The 22290-nt window shown below is 40.0% G+C and overlaps 1 protein-coding gene and 1 long non-coding RNA gene across 7 annotated transcripts in view; one reads left to right on the forward strand and one right to left on the reverse strand.

The window, feature by feature from the left end:
* Positions 1-22290, reverse strand: part of ESRRG (estrogen related receptor gamma) — a 636910-nt gene that overhangs the window by 565978 nt on the left and 48642 nt on the right. The window lies entirely within an intron of this gene.
* The window catches only part of LOC309630682, a 440591-nt gene continuing 431186 nt past the window's right edge, over positions 12886-22290 (forward strand). The window contains exon 1 of the long non-coding RNA XR_014245884.1: positions 12886-18897. This is a non-coding gene — a long non-coding RNA (uncharacterized lncRNA). The remainder of the gene's footprint in view (positions 18898-22290) is intronic.

Below are 22290 nucleotides of genomic sequence, written 5' to 3' on the forward strand. Positions count from 1 at the left end.
AGGATGTTGGTAAACCCAGCGCTCCCCAAACTCTGAAGTGTATCGGAATCCCATGAGGTGTTTCTAAAAATACAAGTTACTGGAGCCCACCCTCTAGAGATTCCTATTTAAAACATGGGGCTAGAGGCATGGAATCTGCATTTTAATGAGTACAGAGGTGAGTCTAACTTTGTAGACCTCAGACTACATTTTTTAGAAAGCTAAGTACCGAATGAGTCCAGTTTCTTAAGACTCCAGAAGTATGTACAGCGATACGTACATTATAACCCCAGTAATAGTAGTATTACCCCAGAAACCACCGAACTCTTTACCCATTATATTTTGTGCTTTATTCACAAAATATTTATATATATATATATATTTATATATATATATATATATATATATATATATAAGTTGATCCATTTTACAGTCATGGAAACTGAGCAATGGTAATTTGATACAAGGTCACAAGCTAATAAGTAAGTGGCAAAGCCAGCCACAGAACCCAGATGATCCCTAGCTAATGGATCACAGACCACCATGGGGAGAAGTCTCAAAGGAGCGACAGACCTTTCTGAACTGGGCATAATTCACCTGCATTCCAGGCCTTCCCTCCACAGAAAACAAGAGTGGCCAGGAGCTTGAAAAAAGACTGAAGCTAACATGTGGATAGTATTAGAAGTTCTCCAAAGCATGGGCATTCCTTATACATTTTATCGGAACTTGAACAAAATAAACTATGAGCTGCACATAAGAATCAGTCTTTAGGCACAGAGAAGCCCACTATGAACAAATGGATGGTGACTATCCTTAGAAACGGAAAGGGATAAAGACCATGAGAACTGGGCCTCTTTCTATCCAACTTTCTACCCTACCCCGATTACACCAGTCTCTCTGTAGACTCCCCAAACTTGAATATATCCCTACTGTGTTCTATTTTGGGTTTTCAGTGAGGAAGAAATCAAGCACTAGAATGCCACTTTTCCCCAACTCTAGTACCAGGCCTGGGGACTCTCTGCTTAACAGGAAGGCCTTTTACAGTAAGAAAAAGGCAGGGGTGTTTCAACGGCTACCAGAAAGATAAATAGCCTACGATATCCATTAGTGCCCCATAAATACTGCTGCTCAGAATACTGATACATTTCTAGTTATTTGTGATGTTTTCCTTTCCGGTTTTCTATGGCAACTGAGGTTTAATACAATAGGCCAGTTTGGCAAAGGTAAGATGTGTAGCTATGACAAACTTAATTCCCTGGACTCAGAACCCTCAGAAGGTATGAAAGCAGCAAATCTAGCTAACTGCCCAATTCCCCCAGAAATCCCCACTGGGAATATGACTTTTGAGGTGGCATTTCTAGGGAAAATTCCATGGTTACATGTGTTCTTGGAGAATCTCCCGTGAGGCTTGCCTAGAGAAATTGTACCTATTTTTTTTTTTGAAACATGAGGTTTTAAGTGGATCAAACCCACCCCGATGATGAAATTTTAAAGGGAGAGCTCATATCCCCACTACAAACTCTGGAAATAAGACAGCGAAAGCCAGAGAAGCTCATACGGCCACAAGTATGAGTGACCACTTCATAATTTACAAGGCTGAGCTGCAAGGGATACTCACTCTCTGTCAGTTACACACAACCGGAAGACCAGTTCAGCTGAGAATGGTTATTGGAGAGGAAGAGACAGACAGGCATGGAACCGGGCACAGAACTGGCAAGCAGAGAGTTATAAAACCTTTTTCGTTTTCTCCCTCTAGAAGCAAATATAAAGCTGCTTTACGATGACAATCCTAGCTTCTGAGAGAAGCACTTTGGCAATAATAGCCCCATAGAATAAAAGCTTGAGCAACCAGGGGCATTTAGAACAATAAAGCCTTCTTCTTCCCAAACATATTGCTGTCAGTGCTGCCACTTCTCTGTTCCTTACAATTCCTTGCAGGAGCTCACCTTACTCCTACAGACTAGAGCATGGGTGTGTCTGAGTACTGAAGGGCACAGTCGTGATACCTCCTTGGTAGAGCTGCATTGAGGACCAGCTGAGTCAGTACATGGGAAGATGCTTTGGACAGTACCTGGTACACAGCAAGCTCTGTATGAGTCATAGCTATTGATATTGTCAGGATGGTGGCCGTTATATGTAGTTCAATAGCCACAACGCATATATTACATACCAAATATTTTTAAAGCAAACATATGACTTGTTTATATTTTTTCATCTTTATTCTACATCCCATGGGGAAAATTCTAATCGTGAAATCGTCCATTTTAAAAAAATCTGAAATTTTGAAGCGACCTACTTTCTCCCCTACCTTTCAAATTTTGGAAGAGCAAGTCTTCTCAGTCTCAATACTGTTGACATTTGAGGTTGGATAATTCCTCATTGTGTAGGGAGCTGCCCCGTGCACTGAATAACGTTTAGCAGCATCCGTGGCGTCTACTCACTTCATGCCCATAGCACCCTCTTCCCAGCTGTAATCATCAAAAACGTCTTCAAACACTGTCCTTTGGGGGCAAAACTGCCCCTAGCTGAGAACTGCTGGTCTAGAGCCATTTAGAAACAGACAAGTAAACGACAGACGCAAGTTCTCTAAAATATGCCTCAAACGTAAGATGGTGTGCCCCTGCCGGGGATTTCACTCATGCTACAAATAGCGTTTTACTAGCAGTGAAGTGAAACCCAAAGCCTGACGGGGACAGTGAGAGGCTTAGCACTAACAAGCTATGGTGAGCAAAACAGTCCAAACTTCTTCACATATGCAAACTCAACATTTAATTTTCTGCAAGATTACCCACAATAATTACAAAGTTTCTATAACACAGCCTTAAAAGCTTGAAACTCTGAGATCCATAAAAATTGATCTTTTATCTTTTACCTTTGCCATGTACTGTGTCTGGGTAACATAGCAAATGAATGGAAGCGATATTTTCTTCTAATTTCTAGGAGTATGAAAGTGAAACTTTACCAAAATTAAATTGATTATTAAATAATCCAATGGAGAGAAATAGAGAGCAAACCTCTAGCGTACAAACAACATTTTGATTTTAAGCATGCATCCTTCAGCTGAAAATATCTGTTGTCCATATGGTGATAGGAGTTTGACCTTCTAAAAGTAATGCTGAAAGATTAGCTGGTAGCTGCTTCTGGTTAAAGATGATTTGAAGGCAAAAACTTGGCATCTATAGGACACCAGTGTTTTCACTCTGCCAGTAACATACAGTACTTCTGAAGCATTAGCAATAGCTTGAATGGACTTCCTACCAGGAATCTATGGTCAAATGCTGACTAATGCCGGATCAACCTGAAGATTTCAGAGCCATTATAAAATACATAACTTCCCTGTCATAGTCTTAGAATTAAGCCAAACCAAGAAATTCACCCTATTATCCAGAACTGGGTTAGGATCTTATTTACCTGATGTCAGTAAAATAGAGCTCGTATGAGAGAGGACACACTTTTCTTTTCACCTTCTAATATACACATGACTTACAAGGTTTCATTCCAAAGGAAAAAAGAAAATGGCACCCATATTTTAACAAAGTATCAGGCCAATGCAGTTTTATCCTCTGGCTATTAATTGCTCTGATGAAGGAATGTTGCACCGTCCACCCACATCCTGGATCTCATTTAGTTGTCCCTTCACATTGAAGATGATATTACTGACAGGGATTATGGTCCTATGACATGGCAAAGTGGGTGGGACAACAAATGAACAGGAACTAAGTCAGTGTGTACAAGGTCATTGCTCTTTTGCTTAGGGATGCCTCAATTCCACCTTCTGAGAAGCAGAGAGTATATTCCCACTCTACTACCTGACCTAAGATAGGAAAGTCTGGGGACTGGGGGGGTGGGGGTAGAAGTCACCTGCATCCTTTATGAGCCACCCAGGGCGACTTCCCTTTTCCTGCCCCCTGGCCTTCATCTTCTTTTGAGGACAAAATCTGAATCTTTGCACCATCCCGAAGCCATAGGTACCACACCCACCAAAATAAAAAAAAAAGACATCACAAGTTGTTTCTTCTAATATTTTCAGGACTGATTTTTCCTCTTCCTAATGTCCTTCCCCCTAATGTCGTCAGTCCTACCCTGCACCAACCCTCTTCCAAGACTGGATTCTCTAAGAGGTAGGAGCGATCCAGATCCAGATGTCAGAAGACTCAGTTTTGAGTCTTCTCTCTTTTTAACAAGCTGTGTTAATCTGAAGAAGCCACTTAATCTTGCTAAGTTAACTCAGCTATAAAAGGGAAATGATAATTTGTGACATCATAAACTTTCACTACACAAATATCATGTATTATTAGAAGAAATACTTAAATCTAGAGGGAGTCATTCTGTATGTTATTTCAGTGGACACGGTAAGAAAACAATTGTTTATCAACAAGCACAGTTATTCTCAAGCAGCTTTTCTCAAAGCTGGTCAGATGGTTCCATGACCTTCTTAGGGAAAAGGTCAAAAGCCACCCCTTTTACCCCTTATAATCTTTCCTCTCCACCTCCATCATTTAAACACTGAAAAAGGGTAATTGGGCAGTTACCATTTTTTTCCCCAAGAAGGACCTTGGGGTTTTTGCCCAGCGGCCTAACTTTAGAGATTCTGCTCAAACTGATTTAGAAGGTGGTCTGACCTTGGCCTTAACCTTGGAAATTACAAAGATTTCCCTTTTCCCTCTTTTCACTCTGTCTTGGACTGCCTCTCATTTCTCACACAACAGCCTGGTACCTCCCTTTTTTCCTGGTCCCCTGTACTTACCAAAACCCAAACCTTCAAAACAAACATGCAGAGCAGGAAGTACCTCTTGGAAGGGAACTCCATCTGCTTTACAAACAGAGTGCCGGTCGGACATATCATGGGAGCAGCAGGCAACTGTCTGGGGGAGACACCATAGCATCTGGTGGACCCCAGGAGGCTAAAGCACAAGTAGGCACAGGATTCTCTCCAGTGCCCAGCCTGGCTACTAGGGAAGAAAAGAACGTTGTAAACTATAGCCCGTATATCATTCCTTAAAGACCAGTTGATGGTATTCCAGACTTGAAGGCAACAGCAAAACCTGCATGAAAGGATCAACCTCTCTTTCCATTTCCAAGAAAGGCCCTCATTATGTACACAGGTGTGACTTTTCCATCCATGTGTCCCCAAGTTCTTAGAAGTTGATTAAGCGATAAACATAACAATTAGAAGAGATCATCACAGGAAAGAGAAAAGTCTTTTTCTGGAGGGTCAAAAACCAGAGAATGACTTTCATACCTGTTATCAACTACTATGGTCTTAGGGAAATAATTTAACCTCTGCATAACTCATTTTCTTCAGCTGTAAAATTGGGAATAAAAGGTGACTGACATAGCTCACAAGTTTTTTTTTTTTTTTTTTGAAAATCCATTCAATAAGAGAAGTAGAAACTAATTTTAAATAAAAAGCATTAAATACCTAATAACTTTTAAACACCTAGTCTTCTGCATATAGATTAATCTAACTTATGTCTATAGTTGCAGAACCACAAGAGGACTTTAGAAAATCTCCACGTTAATATCTATAAAAGCTAAAAGACAGTTCTAACATTATTTGTCCCCATGTCAGTGTACCTATACTTCTCTCTCTTTATGAGTCTGTATCATTGTATGAATCTTTATGTCTCAAAAGGCAGCAAAATGTAGCAGAAAAGTGCACTGGATTTAAAGGCAAAATACCATAGTGTAAATCCCAAACCCATTATTTCTGGTTGTGCTGTTCTGGACAAAAGAAGGTCTAAAATGAGGAGGAGGATTCCAGACCATCTACCTCCATGACTGCTTGAATGTTAAATGACAGGCATGTACTTATGCCACTGTGTGTGTCTGTCTCTCTCTTTCACTCTCCTCTTCCTCCTTTTCTTCCTCCTCCTTCTCCTCCTCATTATTCATTATCCTTTTCCACCTCTGCCTCTTATCTCTTCCTGTCCTTAAGAATCGAATTAAAGTATATTTCCAGATTTTTCTGATTATCGAGTAAATAAATTGCTTTTTACTGTGATCATCTTCCCTGTTTCTAGTTTGAGTCTTCTGAATGTCCTAGAATAAAGCCATTTCATGATTCTTGGGTCTTGTTCATTCCAGAAAATACACCTTTCCCACCACCTCTGCAAACTGTCTCCAACTTAGTGAGCAGTGTAGGGGAAATACGTAAAGAAGATTTTAAACTGGAGGCTTTTCTCTGTCACTCACTAGCTGGGCAAGTTCTATTACCTCTTATAGGCTCTATTTTCTCATTTGTAAGATGGAGGTAACACTATTTCATAAGAATAATGGGAGAATTAAATCAATTAAGATACCATTTAAAACACATGACATAATGCCTTTTTCAACGGTTAAGTACATGATAAAGGCAGCTTATACTGTGTGAAAACTAAAACATAGTTTTATGTATCAATGTTACCATAGTTAACATTAATAACGACAGTTTTCAGAGGGAAAAATTCTCAAGGTAGGACGCTGCTCCATCAGATAGCTTGGAGACAAAAACTTCTAAAAATTGCTAACACTAGGGCTTCCCTGGTGGTGCAGTGGTTAAGAATCTGCCTGCCAACGCAGGGGACACGGGTTCCATCCCTGGTCCAGGAAGATCCCACATGCCGCGGAGCAACTAAGCCCGTGAGCCACAACTACTGAGCCTGTGCTCTAGAGAGCCCGTGAGCCACAAGTCCCGAGCCCGTGCGCCACAACTACTGAAGCCCGTGCGCCTAGAGCCCGTGCTCTGCAACAAGAGAAGCCACCGCAATGAGAAGCCCGTGCACCGCAACTAAGAGTCGCCCCCGCACGCCGCAACTAGAGAAAGCCCACGCGCAGCAACGAAGACCCAACGCAGCCAAAAATAAATAAAATAAATAAATTTATTAAAATAAAAAGTTGCTAACACTTACTGTGTGCCAGACATTTTTCTTAGTACTTTTCATGTGTTAACTCGTTTAATCCTCACAACAACAGTATGAGGTGGGTACCACTATGACTCCAATTAAAGACGAGGGAATAGAGATTAAGAGTGGTTCAGTTACCTCCGTAGGTCATCACAGCTCGTGAGTGGTTGATCCAGAATTCAAACCCATGTATTCAATAGTTCCAGGTCTGGGAGGTAAAGCACCTTTCAAAATCATGTTTCTCCAGGAAAGATGGCATCTTCTAGGCCAACTGGTATGTTGCCAGTAATCTGTTACCAGTAACAAAGTACTAAAGTCTGCTGATGATTTTCTTTTTAATTTAAATGAGTGTAGATGCACTTTTAATGGCACAACTCTTGCTCACCAACATTTTGACTTCCTCTCTAGTGTGGGAAAGAAAGCAGTGCAATCCCAACTAAAGCTCTGGGGGCTCGTGTGTAGCCCTGGGCTCATCTGTGGTGTGTACACCTCGCCAATCAGCATCAGCATGTCTGTCATCACCACCACCACCATGACCATCACCATCATCGTGTCATTATTTATTGATCATCCTATGCCAGGCATGCAGTAATTCTTCACGTACATTTTTCTGTGCGTGTTAAAGCAGAAGAAAAAGGTTGAAAACCACTGAGCTACTCTATTCCAGATGCCTTCTTAAAAGCCTTTCCTCATAATTCTACCCTACACGAAGACTCCACCACCAACCTTGAAAAAAAAAGAAGAATGACAATAATATTTACTGATATCTATCTTGTGTCAAGCATAAGCTTAGGTACTTTCCACATGTAATCTTATTTAATCCACACAACAAACCTAAACTATAAGCATTATTTTTATTGCTTAGTTATCACCATTGATTAATTATTTCGATCTCAATTTTACAGTGAGGAAAACCACAGCTCAGATGGCTTGGTATCTTTCCCAAGGCTCACAGAGCTTCTGAATTATGGCTTCAGGGTTAGAATGAGACCTATATGACTCCTTTGAGCAATCTCTTTAAGATAGTCTTACTATTTCCTAAACCGGATTTTTTTTTCCCAATGTGATATATACTGTCTATTTTGTACTCTATTCACTGAAAGGCAGGAGCCCTCAAAAGAGTGCCAGCCCGGGAGCCAGACACCCCAAGTTCTAGCCCTGGTTGTACAACTCATAAGTTGTGTGACTTTGGACAAGTCATTCATCCACCTAATTTTTTTTTTTTTTTTTTTTTTTTGTTCGCACCACATGCAACATGTGGGATCTTAGTTCCCCAACCAGGGATCGAACCCACACCCTTGGCAATGGAAGCGTGGAGCCCTAACCACTGGACGGCCAGGGAAGTCCCCATTCATCCGTTTAAAATGAACAGTTTCCAGCTCTAATTCTACACTCTCTGATCTCCCCAAAATAGATACCAGACACCCATCCTCACTTATATGATATCGGATTCTAACCGCAGGCTTTCTCTCTGCCCTTTGAAGAGAAGATTACAGAGAGGGGCCCGCTGCATGAGTGCACTTGTTGACCAGACCATCAGACAAGGGTGGTTAAAGAGAAGGTTGGCTGAGAAGTGTGAGAAAGTCATCCACCTTGCAGCTGTCCGGCCTGAACACTACCATGGATAAACAAGAGTCCCTCTCTAGAGATTCCTGCTGGCACCTTGTCTTCATTCCTTTCTGGAAAAAAAAATTCATATCCCTGTGAAGAATGTACTGCCTTCGACACGCAACTGCCAAAACCCCAACTGTAGGCAAAACCCGTCTGACAAAATCCCTTAACTGCTTTGATTCCGTTCTTAAAGGAGATTAGCTGTTGGAAGGTCACAGAGAAACCAACCTACTGCACATTGCAGCCTGGGGTTTCAAAGCTCTCACTACTAAGGGGATCTCCATACCCCATGCCCCTTCCCTCCATGCCGTTTAATCAATGAATCAACAAATAGCTACCGAACGAGGCTTCCCTGGAGTCTGCAGGTCACTTCAGATGTGCTTCTCCAGTTCAATAGCAGGAGAAAGAAAAACAGATTTTTCTGACTCTTCTTAAAGTTTCCATTTATAAAACCAGGACTAACATAAAAAGACTGTGGGTCTCCTCTCCCTCTTTTTCTGTTCCCTGAACCCTTCTGATTCACAAAGAAAAAGTAAATGCTATAGAGTTGAGAGAATGTACAAGAGATAAAAGGAGGGCAGGAGAGAAGGAAGGAAGGAGGGAGGGAAGGAAGGAAAGAGGGAGGGAGGGGAGAGAGAAAGGAAGGAGAGAATCAGAACCTTAGATTTCAGGAAGGTCAAAGGACACAGTAAACATGTAGACAATCCTCTCAAGATAAACCGTAATGGAAAAGAATATGAAAAAACCATAATGGAAAAGAATATGAAAAAACCGTAATGGAAAGAATATGATAAACCGTAATGGAAAAGAATATGTATATTATAACTGAATCCCTTTGCTATACGCAGAAATTAACACAACATGGTAAATAACTATACTTCAATAAAATTTTTAAAAAAAGAAATGTCTCTTTGGTAGCGTCTAATTAGCTAGCCTGTTAATTATTACTGCTCTTTAGTAGATATGATTATCTTTGAGAACTAGTTACCACTAGTTTTAAGCTTTTAGGATTGATATAATGATGAATATCTTATACCTCTAGGTGTTTTTCTGCTCTCAACTCTAGCAATAGGATCATAGATAAAATGTGCATGTTACTACAATAGCCACAGTTACCAGAAATCATAAATACAAAAAAAATTAATTGGTTTTCCTGCATAACTTGCATGAAAATGAAAAAATACATGGCAAAAAGATACTACTTTGGGCTTTTAGCAAATGTTATATAAAAACACTACACTAGGCTACAAACTAAATCACCATCTCCCAAGTGATGACCAGTTACTACATGTACAACCGTCACTAGAACAGGACCAACCCGTGATGTGAATATTGTCTTTTCCTGACCCAGCATTTAGAGCAGGATTCTACTTCACCAAATGTTTCCTCGATCAAAAATAATAATGAAACTAGGAACAGCTTATGAAGCACTTACTATATGCCAGACATGGTGGGAAACAGTAATACTTTCTATGCATTAGCTCAGTTAACCCTTTCACCCGCCCGTTGGTGTGCATTACCCTCCTCAATCTACAGATGACAAGGTGGCAGCTCAGAGAGATGGTCACTTTGCTCAAAATCTTAAGCATAACAAGGTCCAGAGCAAAGACTCTAACCCACGTCTGACTCCACCCTTTGTGCTTCTAACCACCTTGTAGCTGATACTTTATTCCTGTTCTTCAACGTGGAGAATCAAGGCTGGGAAAAGTAAAAATAATGTATTTTATTATCATTTACCCAAAACCTCACCTGGACTTGGTGTTCCCCTGTCAGCTTCAAATTGCTCCTCCCTGTCCCCCAACATGAATGACTACAGTTTCTTCTTTTGTTTCTTTTTGATAAGCAAAGCTAATATTAGAATAGCTAACAAACCATGCGACCACAGACAACTACAACATTCTGAAGAATTCTTCAGTCTAAGCATGAGATGAGGCACTCCAACATCTTAAAAAACTCATTATTTAAAAAAAAAAAAAGCTTAAATATAAGTACTATGTTAACACTCACAGGTATAAACAAAGAGTCCACTAGATAAAACTCCTGAGTGTATATAGAGAAGGCTGATGTTCTGATATCTTACTGAGCTTCTAAATTACAACCCCCATGCTTTTTTCATGTGCCAATGGGGTCTATCGTAGTGAAGGTATTAATAGAAAAATCAACGCCCCAAATTCTTTTATTCAGTATGACATCTATATGTGTACAATCACGCATCTATTCAGAAGTACCTGTATGGCAAAAGGAGGTAAAATATAAACACAGCATGATCTTTTGTTCCAAGATGATACGATGATTTCTACCATCTGTGCACAGAAGGTGGTATGGCTCAAGAGACCAGTTCAGGTCTGTTTCACCTTGAGACACAACACATATAGAGACAGACCTTTGCCCAAGGTGCCTGGGGTTGTCTGCGACAGTGACTCGGAGCCCCTTCACTCGTGCACACTAGGTACCAACTAGGACCACCCTCCAAATCTGGCTTCTAAGCGCCCCTTTTTCTCCCAGACTCTGAAGACTGGAGTTTCTTCTTTCATTTCCTTTGACTAAGCACAGCTGGGATCAGTACCAAACAAACCATGAGGGTAGCACGTGACACAGGTACAGTGTGCTAATGTTTCTTGGTTGAAGGCAGGTTTATGAACACTACAACCATTTTCACGCACGGAAACCATTTCTACCAGAGAGATGCAAATTGTATTGTAAAAGCTCGTCTTTGTAGAACTCAGCAAAGGTCTGCGTGGATGCAGACCTAGAGGTTAGACACAGCACTTCTCCCAGTATCTGCATGTGCTCATTACCATACTGCAGGAGTTGCTTCTAAAGCCAATAAGAGTTTTCAGCAACACCGAGGTTACGAAATAATCCAGAGGCTTCAGAAGGCAGAGAAAAGACAGTTGTATCCTGTAAAAGCTAAGGAACAAAATGACCTATTCCTCTTACATCAAAGCTTGAGGACTTCTAGAACACAATTAGCATGACCTTCCATGAAGGAAGCCCAGGAAGACACAGATGTCCTTTTGGTTTCTAAAAAGGAAGGTACTTACCGTGAAAATCCACCAGTCACCACACTGTGCCCAGAATTACACTGGCCACCCTTCTCCACGGAAGCAGAGCATGGGACCTGCCAAGTCTGTGGAGACATCTACTTGGGTGGGTTGGGAATAGGCGAGGTGGGGGAGAAAAGACAGACTTTCCCTTTAAAACTGAACAGAAGCTGATACCACATCACATGACCTTTTACCGTAATTTCTATTAAAATCATTTCATGTCTGGTTGCCTCTGCTCTCCTGGCTCATTGGTATTGTTTACAACAAGTCACTGCACTGGCAGTGAGTGGTGGCTGAATCCATGGTTACCCGTTTTTACATCCACTAGTTAAATGGAATGCAGCTCTGCTGTGGGTTTCAGGGAACCAGCTCTTAAGAAACTACAGTCCAGCCATCAATCAGCCTAATCTGAGAGAAATTAATCTTATAAACCTAAGTATTGGTACATATTAAAAATTGATAGCAAGGGGGCACGAGCTTTTATTGGTTGGAGTTATGAAAGTGGACACGCTGACATTTGACTTAGAGTCTCAGAGTATTCGGTCTGTGGTCTCCATCTGACAGCCATTCAGGTTGTGCAGCTAAACAGCTTTCAAGGGTAATACGACCAACCCTTTAAAACAAACCCACCCCCCCCTTCCCAAATTCTGTGAGCATTGCTTTCACTGGTTGTTCTTAGGATCGAGAGAGTGCCTAAACACAGGTTTAACCAGACTGCAATCTAGCAAAGTAACTTAAACAGATACACACAAGCCAGTAAAACGTCACACAGACAGCACTGGGTGAGGATTCAATTAAGACAAAACCTCAGCGGAATGCTCTTTACGAGTAAATTAAAACTGCAAACTAATATGTTTTATTGAGAGCAAGAACGGTCCAAATTCATTCTGCTGTCCATGAATTTAGGTGGTTAATTCTTTTAAAAACATTCCCCAAAGCAAACTTGTTTCTCAAGATGGACATGCCCAGCAATTATCATTCCTAATCAAAATTTAGAAGTTTTATAGTTTAATGCCCACAATCACCATCCCACAAGTCACATCTCCATGCTAAATGAGAACAGCAAATAGTTAAAGCTAACATATTACATACAACCCCATCTACTGCAAAGTCACTGTATCAGAAGCTAGAATTGATTTGTTTTCTCAGAACGAATTGAAAATGAATGTAACAAAACGTCGGAAAAATCCCTCTTGCCCTGCTAATCGGATATTGTATAATGGTTGATTGCAGCTCTGCCCTGTCCTCTTGCTGCCTAAATCATACATACTTACACGTTCTGGGTTCTTCCAAGAGTTTGGTGCAGTTTCAAGGACAAATGTCTTAAGGAAGCCTCTCTACTGTGCAGCAGGGAGCCTAGCTCGGATCTGATGACAAGAGCACGGTGCTCAATCTGACAACAGAGAAGGAAAGTTCCTGCGTGGAGAGGAGGTCTTGGAAAGTCTCGGGGTTAAAAAGGCTGCTTTAAATGTGCTGGTTGATCTGCTCCCTGGTTGTGTATACACAGTAGCAGCTGATCTGTGTTTGCAGCCCTGCAGAAAGGAACCTTTACTGAAAACCAATGGCATCACATTTCAGCGGGGCTCGTGCCAAGGGCTGGAGAGCAGAGCCACCTTTGACAACTTCACACAGTTCAACCCAGCAGACTTACCACAGATCAGGGAGGAGCGCGGAAAGCATCGCCCCTCCCACCCCACCCCAGGTTTCATCTCGACTCTGTTAGCGCAGTTCCTGGGAAACTAAACACTGTTACTGGCTGGCCTCTGCTAACTGTGCAAGGTATTCCCTGGACTTGCCTTAAATATAGTCCCTAATCTCTGCCGTCCTGACCTCCCATGTACTGTATTTTCACAGAATTTTAAAAAATGAATCCCAATTTTTAAAATGCATTCCCCTCAATTTCTTATACAAACCTTCAGATCCACAGTGGGTTACTACTAATCCCGTGTTGAGTATTTCAGGCTCCCTGGACATGGCTCACAAATAAACAGAGGAAAAAATAACATAGGACTGGGGACGGGGGTACCTAGCTCTCTCTTCTGCTTTCCAAATTCAGAGGCTGGAGTTTTCAAATTCCTGTTTGGTTGGGGGCCATCTTATTACTGTTGATTCTAAACTAGGCACAACTGCAAAATTTCACTCCAGTAGAACCTACTAATAGAATAAGGCTGGTGGGATGTTAGGAGCAGGCAAGCCATGCAGAACATGAACATGCTGTTTGCTAGTGGCATCACCTTCTTCACCACCTTATCATGGAGGAGAATGGAAATTCCAGACCTTGCCAACTCTGGGAGGGAAAGTTAAGAGAGTGTACGAGACAGAGGGGGTTCGGGGGCTTGGTGCGGGTTGCTGGAGAAAACTTAATCCAAGTCACTGGTTAACCACTTCAGTATCTGTGTGTGCCTCACTGGCCCTCCTCCCCCTTCCGTCCCAATGGCAAGTCTAGGTAATGGTATATTAGATGGTATTTTCTCACGATTGTGCATCTTACTTCAAAGGGTAGAAACCAGGACTGACAGGTCAACAAAAGGCCACGTTAAATGTGTCAGGCAGCACAGGGAAGTGTTCTCCTACTTCTCTGAAAGCTGGTCCACGAGCTGCCTGGGCAACTGGTAAATTATCCAAGGCCTTTGCTTTTCATTTTGCCCACACTATGGTTCAGGTGTAATGATAATTTCCGACCCTGTAGTGTAATGATAGTTTCCTAACCTGACCCTACTACTTTCTACCTACATGAGATTGGAGTTGCTTAAAATCTCTGAACTTCTGTTTCCTCATCTATGAAATGGAGACAATATATATCTACCATACAAGATTATTGGGAAGATTTAAAGAATAACATAGGTCAAGGGCTGACCCCAGTGCCTGACATGTATGCATTTGCCAACATTTACTGAGCCCCGTCTCAGAACCAGGCCCAGTGCCAGACTCGGGGGTACAAGGTCAGCTGAGACATGGCCCCAACTCTCAAGTGCAATGCTACCAGTGTCCTTCCTCCTTCCCTCCTGGAATTTGTGTAGTCTCTATCATAAAGCACAAAAACACTTTCAAATACTTGGTCTCATTTGATTCTCATGACAATCCTAGGAGACAGATGAAACTATGCCCAATTTGTAAATGGCAAAACTATGGCTTAAAGAGGTGAGAGTCACACAGCCAGTAAATGATAGCCCGAACCTCAACCCAAGCTCTGATTCTGTCGCAATACATATGACTTTGTCCCATAGCATTCATTTTCTGCACCATTCTATATTGTACTGTTATCTTAATAGTTTAATGTGTATTATTATATTCCCCTAAAGATAGTGTAATTCCCTTAAAGAGAGGAACTATATCTTAAAATTACTTTGTATTCTCTAACAGACCTAGCCTGATGCTAAACATATTATGTGTTTAATAAATTTTCCTAAATGTAAAAGAAACTCAAGATGGGTCCATTTTACTCCCTATGATCAATCTCATAAGAAGCTACAGCTTCTCAACAAAGAGTGGTTTGGAGGTTATTTGTGGCCTTCCAGTGTTCATGCTGTTTTCAGTTACTTTCAAATAATTACACACATATCAAAGTTTTTAACACTGACTCATAACTAAGTCACCCAAATATTGTTTTCTCCATTTGGTTAGCATATATTCTATATGTTGAGGACTAATGAATTCCGGTAAGAGCCATTGAATATCTACTTTTAGATTCAAACTTGATCCCAAGACATCTCTTTACTTCTAGGTTCACTTCAGTTTCAAGGTTTGACAGATCACAAAGTATAGAATTCTGCTGATCATTATCTTGTGAATTAGAGCAGAGCACAGGACCAAACTCAGGTAAAATCCAAGCAGATTTTTGAATCTGCTTTTTGAAGATATATTGTCTAAACAAACAGCCCAAATTTCTTGAATACTTCTTGATCTACTGCTTCACTTCAGGCTTTGAAATGTAGGCCATTTCTGACGGAAGAATTGGCTAAACATTTATCAGTGAACCCTACATAAAAATAAAAATATTCTTGAGAGATCTGTATAGAATTTAGAATTTGGAGTTCAGCTGATGTAGTGCATTAATTAGTTCTGTTATATCCTGGAAATCTTTTTTTAAATGGAATTTATATTATTATTAATTAGTATTTACTGCCAAACCATGATTCCTTCAGCCTTAACAAAAATCCAGGAAGTTTAGATGAATATCAATGTCATGGCAAAAGTGGGAATGACAGGCAATGTTTGAGACAAAGAAAACAATTATTGGATACATTGTTTTTGTTTCCAAAGTCATTCACTTGTGTATTAGACAAGCTGTGGCCAACTGTAAAGCAAGTAAATATGTTCCCGTGCACTGGCATTGCATACATTAGAATTATCAGGCTTGCTCTATTCAACTGGCCAGCTGCATACTAGTTCCTGCTTCCTCCCTAAATAAAATAATATGTAAAGTACCCACCACAGTTCTTGGACCACAATGGACAAGAAACATGCCCACCAAAGACCACTCTGGAGCTAAACGAATTGGCCTAAGCCTTTGTCACACCTGGTCAGCATGGAGAACTGCTTGACCCAATGACTTTTCCTCACCACCTAAAACTAAATAGAACTTCCAAGCACTTTTATACACATGAGTCTCACTCAAGTCTCACAACCATCTTGGAAGCAGACGCTTTTCTTATTTACATGTTTACCAATAAGACAAATTCAGAGAACTTAATAATTTCACAAGATCAAAACAGGCAATGAGTGGCCTAGCAAAAATTTCAAAATGGATGCTCAAACTCTAATTCCAATTTTTCCCACATAACTCACATACTATACTTTCTCTTCAGGAAGAATATGCATGCCTTAGCTTCCTCCTTTTTCCTTTTGGTTTCTCATGCTACTGATCAGTTAAATGCAGACCAAGCCATCCATCTCTCTCTCTCTCTCTCTCTCTCTCTCTCTCTCTCATTCATACACACACACACACACACACACACCACACATACCCCCATATGCCTCTTTTCTACCTTCAACCACCTTCCATCTTTTCTTCTCTTACATCTTGGCCAATCACTTCAGAGCATAATTTTTTTCCCTCCATCTTTTCTCACTCTCCCACTTTTCAATATTGGTTGTCAAAAAACAAATCTTATTACAGGTGAGGAACTTAGGAGTACTGCTAATGTTACACTATTCCCAGGGAAAGAAATACTTTGCAACCAGTCTCTAAAAATCCTGGAAGTCTCTAAAAATCCCTTTCATAAAATATTAAAAAAAAAAAATCCCTTTCAGATACTCTGCAATAGTTTCCATCTATCTTTTTAACGTCCATTTATATGTGTATTCTCTTAAACATCAACCCTCCAGAATCTAGATAAATGATAAACGATCATCAGTTTTATTGCTTTTCTGTTACGTTTATCACTTGTTTCATAACAGAACTGTTTTTCACATTTTTTTCTCAACAATATACAATAATTCACTTCAGTAAGTAACATAAGCTTTTAGCCTAGAAAAGTCATCTGCATTTAAGATTATTTTGTGTGAAAAAAGAAGTATATATCTAATAATTAGTCTATAAATGAAAAATTTCAGTGTAAACTTGAATGGCTAAATTTCATGAGGCTTTCATTTCAAACCCCTGAACTGGAGCTTATTTACTACTCTACACACTAATATCTCCAGTCATGGCATAAGGCCATACTTATGTAAATAATTAGCTTATAGAATAGAAATAAACAGGAGTATTATTAATTGGTTTATTCATTATTAATCAATCACTTAATTCAGAATCACTGGAGACCATCAAGTCCTATCCCTTCATTTCAGAAATAAAGAAACAAAGGGTCATGGTTCTCGGATGAAGAGGGCAACCAGATCATAGTATAAACTCTGCTCAGGACCATTTTGACTGTCCCTGAGCTGAAGATCGATGTTCAGTAGTGTACACATTAGCTAAAAAACACAAATTTCTAAATTTGATGGATCCAAAGGGTCCTCTGGTATTATGTCCCATTGTTTCAACCTTTGGAAAATAAATGTTCATCCTAAATAGAACATGAATTTCTAATAACTGAATTAAACTGTTCATCTAAATAGCCAACTTTGGATTTCTCTCCACACATAATAACTTGGAAAAATATATAGCCTGTGTTTACTAGAGCACTATAGCCACAGTCTCTAAGAAGAGCTATAACTCGCTAACAATTTTCCTGATTTATGTTTGAAAACATACAGGGCATGAAATGATTTCAGCAACCTTACATTTTCCTCAAGAACACTGGTAGGCAGAAGACAGATTCTAAAAATCCTGTTGGATTGCTTGTTACAGCTCCTTTTTTAATAGAAATGTGTGATAAGCAATTATACATGCCCCACTAAAAAAAAAAAAAAAAAGCATCATTAGGTTTTTCTCCATTAAGAAAGGAAAAAAGAAAGGAAGAGGAGGGAAAAAGGAAGGGAGAAAGGAAAGGAAAGAGAAAGAAAACTCTGATAAAAGAATATATTTTCATATTCTGTTTACCTTGTAAAAACTGATTGCCTTCTTGAGTAAGAAAATGCAATAGATATTCTTCCAAAGGACAGCTTATAGATAATGTATGTTTATAAATTGTAACACACTATACAAATGTTAGTTATTTCTGTTGTTAGTATTTAACATATATCGAAATTTACCTCACGATCTATAATTGTGCTAATGAAAACAAGTATTTGTGAATATATTGGTCATAAAATCAGCCTTATTAATCAAATATATCTTAGAGTGAGATCAAATTTAAATGGGTCACTCTGGTAACACAGATATCTGGAAACACTGTTTATCCTACCACATATGTATCAGAGACTAGGAGTACAAAAGTTTTGCTGTGCTTCATATGAAGTTAGAATTCTGAATTTGATTCTTCCAAACAGTAAAAGATCACTGTGTCAGATATGCATATTTGCCAAGTTAAAAACAAAAATTCATTTGTGTAAGGAAAATAAAACAAGCACATTCATTAATTAGCATCCTTTAAAGGATCCTATCCAGGTTATTTATTTTAGCAGACGGGCCACCTGAAACAGCTATAAGTGTCCATAAGTAAATAAAATAGCTTTGATTCTCCAGGGTCTTGCATTTTATCACAGGAATTCTAAACACATTTAACCCTCTTTTGCGGTAACTATGATCATTCCATTGTTTACATGAACAAAGCATCTTTCGTAATAGAAATATAAACAGAAGCCTGATTTAAAACTATCAATGATTCTTCACAACCACAGGAATTATTGAGCATAATGGTATAAATACGTTATAAAATATCTGTACATTGTGTATATATCAGAGGGAGAATGGGAGGTGGGATTTACACCCAATACGATGCAGCAAGTCAGCTAAGGGAGGAGTGGGCCTTCACAATTAGAAATCATTCAGGGTTGAGTAAATGAATGGCATCTAATTGCCAAGGAAAAGAAAACTGTCCTAGCTATGTGATAAAGACACACAGGGTCTTAGCACCATCACAATGTCTACTTAGGGAATTTTTATTTAATGATTTGCAAAGATATTCCCAGTTACCTGAATCTGAAGATCCAAAATCATTAGGTTGTGTGTCTACATTCTATTTCAAAAGACTGAATTACTTTCTGCAATCATCTCTCAAAAGAAGGCTCCACAGGATCCGGCTCTCCTTTTTGGCCACCACCACCACTGATTCCAATACAAAATACTCTCACAAATTAGGTTCAAAATAATCAAAAGAAGATGGTTCCAGAGAAAGATCCTTCAGCTTTCCTACAGCACCCTGCCCCCATCTGCTAGCCTGAGAGCAAAAGGAGCACATAGAACGCCTACGTAATTCCCTCCTCTGATTCCTAAGGCCACTTACTCTACTGGAATGGCAATGCTAACCTTAAAACTAAATTGCAGCGGCTTCCCTGGTAGCGCAGTGGTCGAGAATCTGCCTGCCAATGCAGGGGACACGGGTTCGAGCCCTGGTCTGGGAGGATCCCACATGCCGCGGAGCGACTGGGCCCGTGAGCCACAACTACTGAGCCTGCGCGCCTGGAGCCTGTGCTCCGCAACGAGAGAGGCCCCGATAGTGAGAGGCCCGCGCACCGCGATGAAGAGTGGCCCCCGCTTGCCGCAACTAGAGAAAGCCCTCGCACAGAAATGAAGACCCAACACAGCCATAAATAAATACATAAATAAATAAATAAAATTTAAAAAAAAACAAAACTAAATTGCAAAGCAGAATTATTTCACAGCTTTTAAAAAGTGACAACAAAGTGACAACAGAAAATTTCTTTGTTGGCACAAGAGGTATGTTATTTTGACTTTATAGAGATATTTTCAGTGAATTTCAAAAAATCACAGTATTACGAAACTCAGTCATCGTTTCTTTGAAACGACAGATTCTGTTGTTCACGGAAAAATTTGCAGTTGGTTTCCTCATACCAGTGGTTCAATGGAAGGATTCACCAACTGCTCCCTGGAGAAAACAGATCTACATTTAAATGGAGATATAGTGTTTCCAAATGCACAGTACCTAGAAGGCAGATCCTGTCAAGGTTTCTTAGTGAGACTAACTCAAACTGTACTAGGTACATTTCGAGGCTGTAGCTCTCTCCGTGGCATAGGGCTCCGTCTGTTTCCATAACTTTTCTTTCTCCTCTGTGCATTCTTTGTAGTATTTGTCCCAAGAAGTTAAAATTAAACCTTTCTCCACTGCAAAGTCCCCGCACTAGCAGCCAGCCATTACTACTGTACACATCATTTCTGATGTGTACAGAAAAAGACCACAGAAGATAGGTTGGCCAGAAATGTTAAATAATTGAAAAGTATAATGGCTTAATAGAGGAGTAGGCTTACTTGACAATGCAGCCAATTTAAAGCCATAAAGATACTGTGTAAAAATGTTATCTTGTGGTTGACCATCACATATCCTATCTATTATTCAAAAGTATCTCAACATTGTTTTTCTTCATTAACGTGGTTTTTGGCATTTCCCTCAAAATCCTTCTGTTCCCACAGTTTTCCAACAATTTTGAAACAAATACACAATTCCTACTTTATGTCATAAATTTCCCTCACTGGGATAATGAGATCTCCAGTGTCTAATTGAAACCAATTTATAGATCAACCTGCAAGGCATACTTTAACTTCCTCGGATGTGATTCGTTTTGCATTGAACACAGTCAAGCATGCTCGATGTTGAAAAATAAACAAATAAAACAGGGCTAAAGCTACTTGCATGGACACATCTGCAAACAAAGGAGAACCTCATAAATAACCTCCTTTCCTGTGACACAGTAATCCAGGGATTTGTCTATATTAGCAAATGTCATGGGGCCTAAGGAAAGTTTTGCCTTGAGTGTTCAGCTAAGGTGCATAGCAAGTCCGTGAAGGAGAAAAAAAAGAGACACTTAGGATCAATTTCAAACATAAGCCCATTACCTCTGGCAGGCTCTTGTGAAAGTTCTAGCTGCATCTGAAATGTCCCTGTAAACAAGGTTGCTGAGAACAGCCCCAGATAGTCTTCCCAGCAACACTTTCCCTCCCAGCCCTTCCACTGCCTGCCAACGAGGTTAGTTACACCTCATCTTGCTGCCCTGCCATTCTCATGCTGATTCAAATTCAGAACTCAAAATGAAAGATGAAATATCTTCCAGATCACTTAATATTGAAATCCTGTTGCAGTAATAAGTGGTGCTCAGTTGGAGATGGGAACGTGGAACTCTCTTGGTAACCTTTTAATTTCTGGAAAAATTGTACAGAATAAATTGAGTGGCACAGACATGGAAACCAAATGGATTGATCTGCTCTCTGTTGTTAAAGCACCACCCATCAGAAGGTCTCTTTGCTCCCTTGGCAATCTCCCCTTTAGAAAGACCAGCGGGTTTCCGTATACACCATGCACGAAGATTTAAATGCTATTTTGGTTTATTAAAGAAAAGAGATGATCTTTTATCTACGTTCCTCTCCCCAGTCAACGGATAGTTCTATGTGTTATATGATACCGTTCTCAATATACACACTTCTAATTCTCTATACCATGAGTTGAAAGACTTATGAGAATTGTTTTAGTAAAAACAACAAAGCCATGCTTGACAGACAAATCTATATTTCAAAGATCAGATAGGCCTGTTTCATGATATACTCAACTCTTTTTGTATTTGAAGGAAAAGAAACCCTATCACGTGACTTCATCTCCATCCATGTTTTCAAGTACCTTCCTCAGCTCAGATCTGAGAACTGTTCAAATTTCCCTCTCTTGCCCACAAGGACAGAAAACTGTTTTCTCAGGTTGGTTAACTCATTTTGATAATATCAAATCTACTGGATAGGGGGAAAAAAAAAAAACAAACCCTGACACCTCTCCCCCACTCCCCAATCCCATCCCCTGCCTTCCCCGGGAGGACATTTCTTCCTCTTTTCTGTTGCCTGCTGCTTCTGAATTTGGGCATTTTCCAAACACAGTCCCCTATTTGGTCTTTGGGCAGCGTGAGAAACAAAAGAGAGCCTCTCTTCAAAACTAAACCAAGTCATTCAGCTGCTTGCAACACTTCAAAACATCCCCAGGTCTCTTGCTCTTGACTTAAAGTATTAAGCAGGAGTGTTTTGAAAAGAGCAGGAAGTCATATGTGGACCTAACAGCTGCACTTAACTCACATGCTGAGAATTTCTTTCTTTTTTCCCTTTTTTCTTTCTTTTTTTTTTTTAATCGAGAGAGAGAAGGTGTTATTTTCAACACTGCCCTCTGGTTTAGAGTAGAAAAATCCTGTGCTTTCTGTGTCTGCCTGTGTCTTTTTGTGTGGCCACTGGTCCT

The sequence above is a fragment of the Balaenoptera borealis genome (assembly GCF_965194805.1).
Source record: "Balaenoptera borealis genome assembly, chromosome: 1".
Lineage (NCBI taxonomy): Eukaryota > Metazoa > Chordata > Mammalia > Artiodactyla > Balaenopteridae > Balaenoptera > Balaenoptera borealis.